Raw genomic sequence first — 15,867 nt, 5'->3', positions numbered from 1 at the left:
TTCATAGGAGAATGAGATCCCCATAGGAGTAAGCCCAGATGTGATTACTCATAAGTTAAACATCATTGAGGATGCGGTTCTAGTTGCTCAGAAAAGACGGAACTATAGGCCTAAAAATTAGTATTTTTACGTATTCTTATATGTGCATCAAAATGTTATAGTATCCTATATTTTATAATTTATTCTTTCTCGCCATACTTCTTATATTCATTTGCCTAGCTTTTATTCATGATATATGCCCAGTGGCTGGCGAATGAAAAGTTCCAGAGACAGTTCAATTACCTCAAAGATAGGACAATTGATCCCCATCACGGGCGGATCCCCTTTCCACAAGACCCTTAGGAGCTTTCAAATGAGCTCAACTCTCTCCTCAAAGACAGGAAAAATATTGGTCACCATCAAAAGCGGGTTAAAATTATCTCAAACATGAGAAAATTACACCCTAAACTTTCTCCTCAAAGATAGGAGAACAATAATCTCAGCGGCGGATCGATCTGCCTCAAAGATAGGAAACGATTGATCGTCGTCAGAGACAGAGTTAAAACATTTCTCAGACGTGAGAACTTTACACTCTCAAATACTCTTCCCAAAGAAGAGTCTCAAGACCTGGCGGTGGATCGATTCACCTCAAAGATAGGAAGCAAATCGATCGCCTAAGGCAGCTTAACTTCCTCACCAGGAATAAAAGCTTCTAACTTTCACAAAGGTTCACACATTGGGGTACGGCTGGCCACCTACCCTAAACAATCGGAGAAATCCTAAACCAGATTCTAAAAAGTTACTTGCTAAAAGATATAATGCATTAGTAAAAATAGTTCTGGAAAGAAAAAGGGTTCATCCAACAATGAAGCCTCGTCTTCATCAAAGTAATGAAGCCTCGTCTTCATCTCCAAACAATGAAGCCTCGTCTTCATCCAAATAATGAAGCCTCGTCTTCATCAAAGATAATGAAGCCTCGTCTTCATCATCAAACAATGAAGCCTCTGTTGGACCCTTATTTAGTTGCAAGTATAGTTCCAAGGGGGGGGGTTAGGAACTATTTAAACTTTTTCGCAATTTAGGCAGACTTCTTTTACTAAAGAAAAGGTTTGAACAGCGGCACTGAGTAAACAGCAAGATACTGGCTTAGTCAACAGGTGACTAGGTCAGTTTCTTAGCTTGAGTCATGAGATATCACTTAGAGTCTATTCCTGAGCTCTTACGTTTTAATGCGCACAACTCAACTTGACCTCTTGACTTGGTCAGTTTTGATTGTTTAGGCAAGCAATATAAATAAGGAGTCAAAGGTTTAGAAATACTTCACTCAGCAGATTTATCCAGGTTCGGCTTCTTCTAAGCCTACATCCTGTCCCCGGAACACGTCCGAGATTTCAAATCCTCTACTGAGCTCTTTAAAGGTAGAGCCTCAAACCTTTTACAATATCAGCAATTGAGTATGACAAGAGTACCTTCCTCTATACTTCTACTCAATCCTAATCTCTCCGCCGAGTACTTAAAACCGAGTACTCAGCCTCTCCTTTCTATCTCTAGAAATGATAAGTGTTTTTGTCCTAATACAAAGATGTGCTAAGACACTTTAGACGATTTACAATCACACTAGACTTTTACACAGATATGAAAATGTAGTGTAAGAATTTTGCTTTGCTTCTTGCTTGCAGAACTTGTAGAGATTTGGTCAGCGTAATGGCTTGATCAAGTTCTATATCTTGTGAAGCTTATGATGGCACTATTTATAGAGACGTCTGGTCATTCGATCATTTCGAATTTCGAAATAACCGTTGGAGGGAAACGGCTATGTGTCGTTGTCATCCTGACTTGCATAGAGCTCTCGGCCAATCACAATCGTGTATCTTCTGTCCTCGGTCAGCACAGCAGATGGTCTCTCCTTTTATGGTAAAGTCAACTGGACAGCATACTGTGTCGTCTGAGCTCCCCCATAATAGTTGACCTAGTATAACTAAGCAAACTCCCCCGTAAGGGTTGAGCTACTGACTTAGTTTTTCTTAAGACATTTAAGGATTTAAATGAGTAAGTCTAAGGTCAGTTTTTAGATATAGGTCAGCTATATCACATATTCTATTTACTCAATGTTAGGCGGAAGTTTTTAGACATATAGAGCGCGCTGAGTAATTTGTTGTTCAATGAGTTCTTATCAGAATATTTCATAAGTGTATAGGTTCATGTCAAACACGTTATCAGCATATCATTTAGTCAAATATTATAAGTGTTAAACAAAGCTGATATAAATGAAGATACATAATAACTCAGTACTTATTAGCATATATCATAACTCAGTATTTGAATAAGAAAAGTAAGTATGATATATAAGTTGAAAGAAGTCATCAGTTACACAGCAAAAGAAATAAACATAGCACATAGATTACAAATGTTAAGACCTAGCCTATCTATTCTTTTTCTTGCCCTGTGACTGACTTCGCTCGTACTGACGTCGCTCATGCTGAGCTCTGACAGCTTGCGCTTTCTCCCCCGTTTTGTCAACTTCAGGGAGCTTGAACGCATCGGTTAAGACAGCACGAGAAAGTTCTTGTGAAAGCTCTTTTAGTTTGTCAGCACTTTCGTTTACGCCATCAAAAATGGCAACTCCATCAGCTGATACTTCTACTGGTATATGAAGATTAGCAGCACTGAGCATATTTACACTGAAAGCTTGAGCTTTGGCTTGCCAGATGAGAGCTTCAGAGAGGCCAGCAAAGACTTGGTGGAAAGTTTTCAAGAGAGCTGAGTCATAATGATGACGCTGGATATTATTATGACGGATGTGATTGAAGGATTGCTGTGCGAGAGATAGCAACTCATTCTGTTTCAACGCGTCAGTATCCATCTCTTGTTTGTTGAGGTTAAGTAGCCTGATGGCCTCACTGATTTGCTCGACTGAGCACTAACTATAGGACACCATTTGCTCATTTGTCTTAAGTTGCTCAGTATGAAGCTGAGCAAAAAGCATCTTGAGTTCTGAGGAAGTGGCGTAGTCAGTGTTCACAGCAGATAACTTCTGAACTTGCTGATGGAGAGAGTTCAGATGTTGAATTATTGACAGCTGTATCTCTGCCAACTTGGCAAGTGAATCCTGCTTAGCTTGCTGGGCTTGGAATGACAAGACTACATTCAGCAGATCCTTGAGTCCCTTGACTTCGTTGAGAAGTAGAGTGACCTGGGAGAGCTGAGTTGTCTCAGGAATTGAAGATCCAGCAGCAGGCGAAGCGGAATGTTGAAGATCGTGGATGAGTGCTTGCACTGAGTCAATGAGCTTTTTCCCGGACTTAGTGGCATCCCGATGTACATCAGTATGACTAGAAAAAAGTGGAGTGAAAGGAGTACCCTGGTCAGTGACTGGATGACTTGGCTCAATCTGCACTTGAGTTGGAGGTAAGGTTGATTGATCAGCAGAGAGGTTGGTGATGGAAGTCATAACCCGAACACTGTCTGTGCTGACAGCAGAAGGATGAGGAGTCAGCACCATGCTTGAGGAAATAGCATGGACAGTGCTTGGTTCAACCTGACTTGTTGAAGTGGTGGAAGTGGTATGCTCGGCATGTTCCTGTTGAGAAGAAACAGAGGCTTGTTTTTCCACCGGCGTTGTAGTAGAGGAAGTTGAGGGCCGTTTGAAAAATTTTAATTGGACGGTAGAAGGATCCTTTGTTGTCTTGGAGAGGACAAGTTCAGGAATAGATGGTGATTGCACAGGGGGTTCACTGACCATTTTCTCACTGGCCTTAACCAGCTTTCGCCTTCTACGTGGTGGAGTGGTATGATGAGCAGGTTCTTCTGAGTGAGTAGGAGTAGGTTCCTTTTCCTCAGTATGGGTCTGGTCAACTTGATCAACTTGCTCAACTCCAGCAGCTAACTCAGTGTCAGTCTGCACAGCTCCACCAGCTAACCCAGTGTTAGCATCCTCAGCTTCAATTTCGCTGTCATACTCTTCAGACTCCTCAGCGTCATCCTGACCGTTGGTCTCATCGTCTTCTTCTTCCTCCTCAGTATTATCTCCATCAAGTTCTTCCTCAATTTGGGAGATGAAGTGGTCATCTAACTGGACCTCAGGTTCCTCAGCATCAGTACCTTGGCATTGAGTGAAATGAGAATCACCCGGTACAATAAAATCTATCGGCATGACGTCGAGAGGTGCCAGTGTTGAAGACTTCTGCTTCTTCTGAGGTAGCTCAGCAGCTTCCTCAGTGTCAGGCTCATCTTGCCTGCTTCTCTTCTCAGATGACTTTCCAGCTGACCTCTGCCTCTTTGCTAGAGACACAACATTAGGTGTCTCAGCAGATTTTCTCTTACGAGAAGCTGGGGCCTTAGTTCTTCGCCCTTTCTTAGGCTCAGCAATAGTCTCCTCAGTCTGATCAGCTTGGCCAGCAGCAGCAGCAGCTTTTCCTTTCTTCAAGGGCTGTCCAAATTTAAGTGCCCTCAGCGAGGCAGCTGTGATTTCGGTTCCTCTGAAAGATTCCTCACCTTCGAGGTCAATCTTGTGGTCGATGAGGATCCTGGTGATGATTGATCCCAACCTCATTGTACCTGTGCTGCGTAGGAACCCAGCAACTAAGAAAACCGGCATGTTGATGGGGGTGTACGTCAGCATTTGCCATATGAAGCACTGTTCAAAGTTGGTTGCTGATGTAGTGCAGTTGATCTTTGGGTAAATGAAGTAGCTCAGCAGGTAGTGAGCCATCTTCTGATGCTGTCCCATCGAAGATGCTGAGATCTCTCCTGAGTGACCCTCAGGTTTGCAGAAGGTATGGACGTAGTCGGTTTTGTCCTGATCTCCTGACTTCCTCAGCCTTACTCCCTCAGTTTTGAGCTGGAGGAGATTTCCTATGTACAGAGGGTTGATGAAGATGGTTTTCCCTTTTACTTCAGTGCTTAGGTAGTCGGCGGAGTCACTGGCAACCTTGAGGTTGTGGTAAAATTCCCTCACTAGGTCAGGATATGTCTCATCCCTGACCGAGAACAGCCCAGTCCATTCGTTCTTGGAAATCCACTCAGCAAATGGTTGTTCGTTCTGTACAAAGTGCTCCGAAACCCATCTGGAGGGTTCTACCTTCCATTCACGTACATTGTTGAAGACCTTGGAGTAGGTCCTGATCTTAACAGCTTTCCCTTGGCCAGAAGTTTGGCCAGTTTTACCCTTGCTTGGTGTAGAAGGGTTTCGTGAAGGTTCATCGGAGCTGGACTTTTAGTGGCCGGCACTGGAGACGTTGAAAGACAACTTAGTCATTCTTCGAATATGGAGGAATTAGAGGAATTTGAGAGAAAAGAAGTTCTAAGTGATTTCTTTGCCTTAAGAATTGATTAAGCGTAAAGAGTAAAAGATGGGGAAATACCCATAATTTATAGACGAAATGAACGGTGTGGATCTTAATCGAATCCATGTGTCAGTTTTGCCTTGGGATCATGTACCGACAATGATCCTGGCATTTATGACACATTACGACGAATACGCCATCCTAGGCTATACGCGTGCTTTGCATTTATGCTAACGGATTAATCACTCAGTATTTAGAATGTCAAGCGTTTGATATTCTGAGTGGTCAGTGCAGTATTTAAGGATGATTTTAAGTTCAAGTTCTAAACTAATTTACTCAGTATGCAAGTTTTACTCAGTTATTGTATATTCAGACAGTTCCGATGAGTAACTCAGCAAACAATAAATCATTCAGTATGTAATTCACTCAGCATTCATATTTATTTAGCACAGGAATTTACTGAAGAGGATTAAACATACCAATTGCTTCTCTCAGTATGCTGAACTGCTCACGAGCTAGTGGCTTCGTGAAGATATCCGCAAGCTGTTCGTCCGTTGGGACAAAGGTCAGCTTGATATCACCCTTGAGTACATGGTCTCTAATAAAGTGATGTCTGATGCTGACATGCTTCATTCTGCTGTGTTGAATTGAGTTCTTGGACAGATCAATTGCACTTTTGTTGTCAGATTTGACCTCAATTGTCTTCGTTTGAACACCATAATCTTCAAGTTGTTGCTTGATCCATAGGACTTGAGCAACACAATGACCAACAGCAATGTACTCAGCTTCAGTGGTGGACAAGGCTGCTGACGCCTGCTTTTTGCTAAACCAGGATACAAGACAGCTTCCTAAGAAGTGGCATCCTCTAGAGGTGCTTTTACGTTCCAGCTTATCTCGTCCATAGTCAGCATCAGTGTATCCGATAAGTGTAAAATCATGAGTATTTGGATACCACAAACCTGCGTTCACTGAGCTTTGCAAATATCTAAGGATTCTTTTTACAGCAATGTAATGAGATTCTTTAGGGTTAGATTGATATCTAGCACAGTAGCATACTGAAAACTGAATGTCCGGTCTACTGGCTGTTAAGTAAAGTAGAGAGCCTATCATACCTCGATATAACTTGCTGTCTACTGACTTACCATTCTCATCAGCGCAGAGGACAGTGTCAGTGCCCATAGGAGTGGATATTGGCTTGCAATTTTCCAAGTCATATTTCTTTAAGATCTCCTTGGCATATTTGGCTTGACTGATGAAGATGCCATTCTTTCCTTGTTTAATTTGAAGACCGAGGAAGAAGTTGAGTTCTCCCATCATAGACATTTCAAACTCAGTCTGCATTTGTTTGCTAAACTCCTTGCACATTGATTCATTAGTTGCACCAAATATTATATCATCAACATAAATTTGGGCCAGCAGGGTATCTTTACCCTTTTTCTTAATGAATAAGGTTGTATCAGCTTTGCCCCTGACGTAATTTCTAGTCAGCAGGAAACTGGTCAGCCTCTCATACCAAGCACGTGGTGCTTGTTTGAGGCCGTACAGAGCCTTTTTGAGTTTGTAAACATGGTTTGGGAACTTAGGGTCCTCAAAACCTGGAGGTTGATTTACATAAACCTCCTCGTTTATAACTCCATTAAGAAATGCACTTTTGACATCCATTTGGAATAATTTAAAATTCATGTAAGATGCATATGCACATAATATTCTAATTGCCTCTAGCCTCGCCACTGGGGCAAAGGTCTCACCGTAGTCTATACCTTCTTGCTGACTGTAGCCCTGAGCTACAAGCCTTGCTTTGTTCCTGACTACGTTTCCTTGTTCGTCCATCTTGTTCCTGAAGACCCATCTTGTTCCGATGGTCTTTTGACTCTTTGGATGAGGCACTAACTCCCATACATCATTTCTTCGAAATTGATCGAGCTCCTCTTGCATTGCGTTCATCCAGAATTCATCGTACTCAGCTTCAGTGAAATTCTTTGGTTCTTGTACTGAGACGAAAGCAACATTGCTGAGGTACTTCCTGAGTTGATTCCTCGTCATCAGGGTATTCCCAGCAGAATCAAGGATTGCACTTTCGGAGTGCCCTCTTGGAATCCTTATTTCTTTGGGTAGATTCATGTCTTGTGATGTTCCTGTTTCAACAATCTCTGCAGAAGTAGATGGGTCAGTAAAAGTAATCTTAGGTTCACTCTTACTCTTGGTCAGCCTTTTCGTGAATGACTCAGTAGCTGGTTCTGAGTCAGCGATGGTTACTGAGTTTGGATCATCTTCGGTCAGCGGCTGGTATCTACCTGCAGGGTCAGTTTCATCGAACTCTACATGTATTGACTCTTCTAAAACTTGAGTTCGCTTATTAAAAACTCTGTATGCTTTGCTGTTTGTTGAGTATCCCAGAAAGATAGCTTCATCAGTTTTTGAATCAAACTTTGCTAAGCTATCTTTGGTATTTAAAATAAAACATCTACAGCCAAAGGCACGAAAGTATCCAATATTGGGCTTCCGTCCTTTCCAAAGTTCATAGGGGGTTTTCTTGAGTATAGGTCTAACTAGAGCCCTATTAAGAATGTAGCATGCTGTGTTAACAGCCTCTCCCCAAAAATACTTTGGAAGCCTATGCTCATCCAGCATTGTCCTGGCTATTTCAACCAGAGTTCTGTTCTTCCTTTCTACAACCCCATTTTGCTGAGGTGTTCTAGGAGCAGAAAAATTGTGGTCAATGCCGCTGGCTTCACAAAATTCAACAAACTTTTGGTTTTTGAATTCTCCACCGTTATCACTACGGATATGAGCTATTTTTAGGTCTTTTTTATTTTCAATTTTCCTAACCAAATTTGAAAATGTCTCAAAGGTCTCATCCTTGCTGGTCAGCAAGATAACCCACGTATACCGAGAGAAATCATCTACAATGACCAAGGAAAATCTTCTTCCACCCAGACTCAGCGGCTGGACTGGACCAAAGAGATCCAAGTGTAGTAATTCTAACGGATGTTTAGTTGAGACAATGTTTTTACTGTGAAAAGATTGTTTGGTTTGTTTTCCAGCTTGGCAAGCGTGGCATAATTGATCTTTTTGGAATTTAAGTTCAGGCAGTCCCTCAACCAATTGCTTTCTTGCTAGTTTGGCCAGGAGGTCCATGCTTACATGACCAAGTCTCCTGTGCCATAGCCAGGAATTTTCTTCCTTTGTTACTAAGCACACAGTTTTTGAAAACTTTTTCTCTAAGTCTAGCATAAAGACATTATCTATCCGAGGGGCAGTTAAAATTAACTCATTAGTTTTACCCTCGTATATTTTATATCCAGTAGCATCAAATATAAATTTTCTCCCATTGTCACATAGCTGAGCTACGCTGAGTAAGTTATATTTGAGTCCGCTGACTAGGGAGACAGATTCAATAGTAGGATTACCTCCGATGGTTCCTGAGCCTACTATCTTACCCTTCTTGTTGTCTCCAAAACTTACACTCCCTCCTCGTTTACGTTCAAACGTGATGAACTGAGTTTCATCACCCGTCATATGCCTTGAGCATGCGCTGTCAATATACCACATCTTTGACTTCTCGGCACATCTCAGGCTTACCTGCATTGTAACTAGTTACTTTTAGGTACCCAATTCTTTTTGGGTCCTGACTTGTTAGGTGCAACAGGTATAGCATCATATTTTATTTTATGGCGACATACATGGACAGTATGGCCATTCTTTCCACAGAAGTCACAACTGACCTTCTGTTTAGGATTTTTTGCTGACTTGTCAGCACCCCGGTGCTGAGCGTGCCAGCACACTTTAGTAGTGTGTCCTAACTTCCCACAAAAGTCACACTGGACTTTTCGCTGGGGATTCCATCTCTACTGAGTACCTTGGTACTGAGTTCTCAGAGGAATGTTATTTTTCTTAGGAACCTTTAGTTGGTTCTGGATGGTTGTGACATCCTTCCTCAGTTTCTTTGAAACTGACTGGACTTCAGACACATACTCATGCATGATCTTCATGTTATCATGCAGAGTCGAATTGTCCTGAAGAAGGTATCTGAGGTCACTCAGTTTGACCTCTTCCACTTCGTCACAGCGCCTGCTGAGTGCTCTAACCTTTTTATTACACTTCTTAACAAGTGTATAGAGATCACTCAGGGCATTAACCATATCGTTTCTGAGCTGGGGAAGAGAAATTACCTCATTTGATTGCTCTTCATCATCTGATGCGATGGATGGGTCAGCATGCTCAGAGATGCATGGCTCAGCAAGTTCGTCAGCTATAAAGCATATCTTCGCTGACTCGGTGGCCTCAGTTTCTGTTGATGAAGATTCATCACTGTCACTCCAAGTAGCCACCATTGCCTTCTTCCCACTCTTCTTGTCTTTCCTCAGCGTGGGGCAGTTCGACTTAATATGGCCAGCTTGATGGCACTCAAAGCATGTAATGGGCTTTGAGCTGTCCTTTCTGTATTTGCTGTCGCTTGAGTCAGCCTTATACTTATCAAACTTTTTGTAAGGCTTTTTAGAATATTTGTCGTTCTTCCTGAACAGCCTCTTCATCTTTCTTGTGAACATGGCCATCTCCTCATCATCAGTTGAACTCCCGTCAGTGGAGTCAGCTTTCATGACAAGTGACTTCTGCTTCTTGTCATCAGATTTTTCCTTCACCTCAAAGTTTTTCATGGATATCTCATGGGTCAGCAATGAACCGATGAGTTCGTCATATTTGTAGGTGGTTAAATCCTGAGCTTCCTCAACTGCTGTCTTCTTTGCTTGCCAGTCTTTTGGAAGACTCCTGAGTATCTTTTTGACTTGTTCTTCCTCAGTGAAGATTTTCCCAAGTCTCTTGAGCTCATTAATGATGTTGGTGAACCTTGCGTTCATGTCTGAAATGCCCTCATCATTGTTCATCTCGAACAGCTCGTACAGTCTCATCTGCTGATTCACCTTGGATTCTTTTACTTTGTTTGTTCCTTCGTAGGTGACTTCCAGCTTCTTCCAGATCTCTTGTGCCGACTCACAACCTGAGATTTTGTTATATTCTGCAGCATCGAGCGCACAGTGAAGCATATTGATAGCCGAAGCATGGTTTTGAAGCTTCTTGAGATCATCCTCTGTCCATTTGGCCTCAGCTTTTATAACTGTTTGGCCAGCCACAACCTCAACAGGTACAAACGGCCCTTGGACTATAGATAGCCAGGCACTCATGTTTGTAGCCTGAATGAAGTTTTTCATCCTATTCTTCCAGAAGGTATAGTTTGACCCGAAGAATAGGGGAGGCCTAGTAATGGACAGCCCCTCAGGCAGTATTTAAGTTGTTTGGTTTCCAGGGAGAAACCGAGTGCTGTTTTCGCCCATGGTAGGGATCAGCTCAAGGTTGTTAGACCTTTTACAGTGAGCTTTTAGGCTCTGATACCACTTGTTGGACCCTTATTTAGTTGCAAGTATAGTTCCAAAGGGGGGTTAGGAACTATTTAAACTTTTTCGCAATTTAGGCAGACTTCTTTTACTAAAGAAAAGGTTTGAACAGCGGCGCTGAGTAAACAGCAAGATACTGGCTTAGTCAACAGGTGACTAGGTCAGTTTCTTAGCTTGAGTCAGGAGATAGCACTTAGAGTCTATTCCTGAGCTCTTACGTTTTAATGCGCACAACTCAACTTGACCTCTTGACTTGGTCAGTTTTGATTGTTTAGGCAAGCAATATAAATAAGGAGTCAAAGGTTTAGAAATACTTCACTCAGCAGATTTATCCAAGTTCGGCTTCTTCTAAGCCTACGTCCTGTCCCCGGAACACGTCCGAGATTTCAAATCCTCTACTGAGCTCTTTAAAGATAGAGCCTCAAACCTTTTACAATATCAGCAATTGAGTATGACAAGAGTACCTTCCTCTATACTTCTACTCAATCCTAATCTCTCCGCTGAGTACTTAAAACCGAGTACTCAGCCTCTCCTTTCTATCTCTAGAAATGATAAGTGTTTTTGTCCTAATACAAAGATGTGCTAAGACACTTTAGACGATTTACAATCACTCTAGACTTTTACACAGATATGAAAATGTAGTGTAAGAATTTTGCTTTGCTTCTTGCTTGCAGAACTTGTAGAGATTTGGTCAGCATAATGGCTTGATCAAGTTCTATATCTTGTGAAGCTTGTGATGGCACTATTTATAGAGACGTCTGGTCATTCGGTCATTTCGAATTTCGAAATAACCGTTGGAGGGAAACGGCTATGTGTCGTTGTCATCCTGACTTGCACAGAGCTCTCGGCCAATCACAATCGTGTATCTTCTGTCCTCGGTCAGCACAGCAGATGGTCTCTCCTTTTATGGTAAAGTCAACTGGACAGCATACTGTGTCGTCTGAACTTTGCCAAAAGAGGAAACACTTTGTCTGGAAGTTTTCCTTTGAAAAAACTCCTCATAATCAACAGGATAAGTCTGTCTCTGTTGAGAAGACAAAGAAGAATGCACCCAGCAACTCAACTATTGAAGTACAGGCTACTGAGCCAGAAACTGAGTCTCCTGTTAACAACACAACTGTTGAAGAACCTGCTGAGGACATCCATCTAGATGTCTCTCCTACGTCAACAAACACCATCACTGCTGACCAAACTCCTTCTCCAAAACTATCAAAGGAAGGCAGTGACAAACGGTTCAAAAGGCAGTCACGCAAACCACCCGTGTTTGATGTATTGGATGACTCTCCACTGCGTGATCCTATTGTTGACCTGGCTGCATTGGAATTCAACTTTTTCTCCAAACCAATTGCAAAACCTTCACCAGTCCAGGAAAAACAAGCCTCTGTTTCTCTTAGTCAGGAACATACCGAAACTGACGCTTCTAAAGGTCAGAAGTCTGCCGACACGGCCCAAGATCAAAACGCAGCTCGTACTGAACAAAACGGAAGCCCAACAATGAGAAGGATCGAAAAGCCTTCAACCAAAAGCTTCAAGACGAACCTGCTGAGTTGAGCGACAAGGAAGTCAGGTCAGCGGCTGACCTGAATAAACTTGAAGACAAAGTATTTCTACTTTGGGTAATGTTCAGAAGACGCAGAAAGCTGTCTGGAAGACTTTGCCATAAATGTGGAGACATTCTGTCTTGCCTGACGAAAAGCTGCTGAGCACCGACGAAGACAAAAGATACAATGATTTGGTTTGGCCGAGGACGCTGAGCACGTACTGAGTGAAAGCGACAGGAAGCCGTTTCTCTCTAACGGTTATTTCAAAATTCAAAATTAGCGGTGCATCAAGTGTCACTATAAATAGGCCACTCAAACGCTGTTCAACTGAGCAAGAGATCAAAACGCAGTCCGCTGCTCAGTTTGGGTTGGCGTGGTTTGCGCAGCAGCATTGCCTACCTGCTCAGTTTTATTCTGGAGCTGAGTATTGACTTGTGGGGGAGTCAGCTCAAGATTGTCCTGAGCAGGAGTGTTTTCATAAGCTTGTTCATTCAGCTGAACAGCAGGTTCTTCGATCTCTTGCTCAGTTGAGGGAACCTCCACTTCATCAAGAGGGAACCTCCACTTCTGGTCAGCAACCAACTATCCAAACACCTGCTGCTAACCAGGGCTCAGTTCCTGAGAATCCATCAGCTGACCCCTTGAGCTTTCTTACTACTTCTCATTCTGGGAAAAGAATTCTACAAGCTGCTCAAGAACTGATCGCTGACATCCAATGCACTCATGCCTCTGATGCTGAGTGTCATTCTGCCGAGCCTACTCAACTGAGCACCATAACGCAACTTCTAACTGAACTCAAAGGTCTTAAGGAGCTTATGTGTGTGTTAACTAATATGGTTGTTCAGCAGCCAAAGCAGGAGTTTGCTACAAAGATGGCAAACCTTCATCTGCACATGGTGCAACACATGGATACTATTAAAGGAAAGCTAAATGCCTTATCTGCCGCAAACTCTGGTGTAGCTCAGTCAGCACATGTAGCTCAGGTCTTCACTCAACTCAATTCTGAGCTGACTACTACTAGAGACTTGGTTTCCTCTTCCTCCTAATGCACTATCGAGCAAATCGTTGAAGCTATTCGCATGCTCAGCTTATCTAGAGAAGAGATGCAAATCGACCAGGCGAAGTCATCTGAAATCTTCCAACTTGCCAAGTCTACTTATCAGGATGTCAAACATCAATCCAATCAGCGCCATCACTATGATGTTGCACTGCTCATGATGTACCATCAGTCCTACGCTAAAATGACGGACTCTATTACCTGGATGGGCAAGTCACTTGAGTTTATACTCAGTGTCATAAGCTCTCATATGGACATTTCGCTGTCCAACATGGCTAGTGGTATCCAAGTGTTTGAAGGGCTTAAGCACAGTACGGGTCAACTCCAACAATATTCAACCTTGCTAACTCGTGCTGTTGATCAAGGGAAGTTTTATGCTGTTGTCCCTCAGCCCATTGATGCTGGCAAAACGGGGGAGAAAGACAAACAACCGGAAGAAGGAACTCAAAAGAAGAAACATCCTGGTTCCACTTCTACTGTCCCTCCCAGTACACAAACTCAACTACAAGATACAACGAAGCCTAGTCAGCAAACAAAGGCCAAATCGAACCAAGTTCAAGTCAACATTAGAAGATAGATGTTTTAACTTGTGTAATTTTAGTGTTTACTGCTGATGATGGGTTCATAATTGACCCTAATAACCATATGTTATTTCACTAAAAATAGGCTTATGGGCTGTTAATTGTTATTAATTTAGGACTAAAGAACCCTTTTTGCAGATTTTGTGAAGAAAGTTGTCAAACAGCCCGTTGCAGGAAAAATTAAAGGGAAATTGATGGGTGTCGAATCCACCAAAGTTAATTATAACTTCACTTAGCCGAAAATAAATTGTAAAAGAGCAAGTAAAGGTCGTACCCAAAGGATTAATACTGATCTAATCACAAATATAACCAAGCAATTAACAAAAAGTAAATAGGGGGGATTGAAATTGTTGATTAATGAATAAATAAAAATTGCAGAGTCAAATTGAAATTGAATGTAAAATTATATGTTGGAATTTCAGTTAAGGGAGATTCCGCAGGCCAAACAATTATTTTCCATCGATCATTGACAGTGAGACATTATCTTAATTAACATGATCTGGATTGGTTATAGCCGTTCCTTATTCATTCCCAACCTAATCCTTCCTTAATTGTAAAGCAAATCCTAGAGCGTCTAAAGATAAGCTCCTATTCAATCAGACAGTTCTAGCTTAGCGCTTAGAATTTAATCCGTCAAAAGCATTAGGAATTAGAAGGACCCAATCTAAGTTAACCGAATTCTTAGCGATTCCGATTCAAACCAAATCACATGTTCATGCGCTTAATCGTTGTTAAGATATTCAGATGATTACAAATCCTATTTCCTAACGTTGTTCAATGAATGAAAAAGCAAAAGTCTGGCCAAACCTTCACCTGAACCTCCAATGATGGTCTGATTTTATAGATTAACAAACATGCAAACAGCTCATATAAATTCAGATTTCTAAATTGAAGAGTAACAATCTCACGATAGAAAATAATGCTCGCCTTTGATTAATCCCTTAACCGAATAAAGTGTTTAGCTACACATAGTCATGAAATTGACTATGATAGCCATTAAAGATGATAAAAATAAATAAAGCTAACTAAGAATCCAAAAAGAGAAAAAAAACCTAAAAAGAACTTCTCCCCCAAGGTGTAAATTCTCATCTATTTATAGAGAAAACCCCCTCCTAAAAGTTGGGTAACAAAATAATATCTATCTAAATCATCAACCTCTTTTACAAATTTCAAATCCCTGATTTTCTGCCTTCTATTTCGAGTTGGAAAAGGTCCTGATCAATTTGAACATCAGAAGATTCGGAGGTCCTTAGTCTTGGGCAAGACTAACTCCAATTTCGCTTCAGCTCCTTTAATTCAGCACCAAATTCTTTTCTGGTCCAAAGTTTCTCCAATTAAGTCCAATTCTGCTCCTTTTAATCATTTGAGTCCTGTGGAGGCAAATCAAACCAAAACAAGCAATAATACCCAAAATAACACCAAATTAATTAAATAACCTAGCACTAAAGTGGGCATTTGAACGTTGAATTGGAGACTTATTAGAAATCTATGGACCAAAGGGTAATTGCATGTAAAGAGATGGAAGACAGCTAAGGAAAGACGTGGGACCAGTGGAGATCTAGCTTGTTGAAGAAGATTAGGGCCTTGAAGTGTTCAAGTGGCCATAATCTGTCAGAACGGCTGTTTAGTGTACTTTTTAGTACTTTTTATGTTTCTTTCCTCCTAATTAAATAGATTACTGTGTGAGGACAGAGATATAACTTTTGGGGGGCTGACACTTCATCTTCCACGAGAGTTCTCTTTAATTTGGAGATCTAACTCCATTAATGGAGATTTATTGTAGTTTCTGTGGTTGTTCACTCATAATTATGAGTGAGTAGTCAATTGAATGGGCTTGGCCAGCAAGGGCTGGTTATGTAAGTTTTCTATTTTTCTTATTTATGAATGAATGTTGATATATGTTGATGTGCTTGACAAATCCTTAACTCCATTGCTAAATGCATGTATGTTAGTGTTAGATGCATGATAGGACACTACTTTCATCTTCACAGAACTATTTGTCAATCATTCAACCCCGAAACAGAGATGTCA

At 41.6% G+C, this 15,867-nt stretch overlaps 1 long non-coding RNA gene across 5 annotated transcripts in view; it reads right to left on the bottom strand.

Annotated features, from left to right (window-relative positions):
* Window positions 1-15,867, bottom strand: part of LOC136219271 (uncharacterized) — a 44,534-nt gene that overhangs the window by 12,916 nt on the left and 15,751 nt on the right. For 2 of the 5 annotated variants that reach the window (XR_010684112.1, XR_010684111.1), the window contains one exon: window positions 14,765-15,206. The exons of the other annotated variants lie outside the window; for them this stretch is intronic. This is a non-coding gene — a long non-coding RNA (uncharacterized lncRNA). Of the gene's footprint in view, window positions 1-14,764; window positions 15,207-15,867 lie in introns of those variants that run through there. 5 annotated transcript variants of the gene reach the window in all.

The sequence above is a fragment of the Euphorbia lathyris genome, chromosome 2 (assembly GCF_963576675.1).
Source record: "Euphorbia lathyris chromosome 2, ddEupLath1.1, whole genome shotgun sequence".
Taxonomy (NCBI): domain Eukaryota; kingdom Viridiplantae; phylum Streptophyta; class Magnoliopsida; order Malpighiales; family Euphorbiaceae; genus Euphorbia; species Euphorbia lathyris.
This window is presented reverse-complemented; position numbering and strand designations above follow the sequence as displayed.